The sequence below is a fragment of the Lupinus angustifolius genome, chromosome LG04, assembly GCF_001865875.1.
Source record: "Lupinus angustifolius cultivar Tanjil chromosome LG04, LupAngTanjil_v1.0, whole genome shotgun sequence".
NCBI classification, from domain to species: domain Eukaryota; kingdom Viridiplantae; phylum Streptophyta; class Magnoliopsida; order Fabales; family Fabaceae; genus Lupinus; species Lupinus angustifolius.
The window spans coordinates 15,945,783-15,946,647 of NC_032012.1; positions in this window are offsets into that span (position 1 = coordinate 15,945,783).

Sequence of the window (865 nt, forward strand, 5' to 3'; positions counted from 1 at the left end):
AATAATTTCCACCAAAACTTTTTGTCCTTGAGGGACCAAATAAATCCATGTGAAGCAATTGTAATGGTCTATCAGAAGAAACTATATGCTTTGGTTTAAAAGACGTTTTTGTTTGCTTTCCCATTTGACAAGCACTACATAGTTTGTCTTTAACAAACTTCATTTTAGGTAAGCCAACAACCAAGTCTTTCTTAATTAGCTTATTCAAATGTTCCATATGAATGTGAGCTATTCTCCTATGCCAAAGCCATGCATCATTATTATCATTTGCAACTAAACATGTTACAGGTAATGAAGAATTTATGTCAATCATATAAATGTTATTTATTAGCTTACCGACAAGTTTAGAGTTATTGGAATATTGACTTTTGATGATGCATTTGTCTGGCTAGAATGCCACTTGAAATCCTTTGTCGCATAATTGACTTATGCTCAGAAGGTTATGCTTGATTCCTTCAACATATAATATTCCTTCTATTGTAGTTGAGGGTGGCTTTCCAATTCTACCAACTCCAAATATTCTTCCTTTGTTATTGTCACCATATGTGACGTATCCTTTTTCCCTTGGAGTCAGGACAGAGAATTTTCTTTTATTGCTCGTCATATGTTTTGAGAAGCCGCTATCTAAGTACCATAAATTCCAGACGGCTCTCAAAATTTCCTGCAAAACAAGTTAAAAAGATTTTCTAGGTACCCAATGTGATTTGGGTCTTGCGGGGTTAGCACCTTTTTCTATCCATTTGTATTGGCCAGATGACACACCGTATTTTCTAATATGACAAGTGTTAGGTGTGTGACCAATTTTATCACAATAAGAACAAGTGGGTAGATGTTTATGTGTCCAATATTTTATTTTAAAAATAGG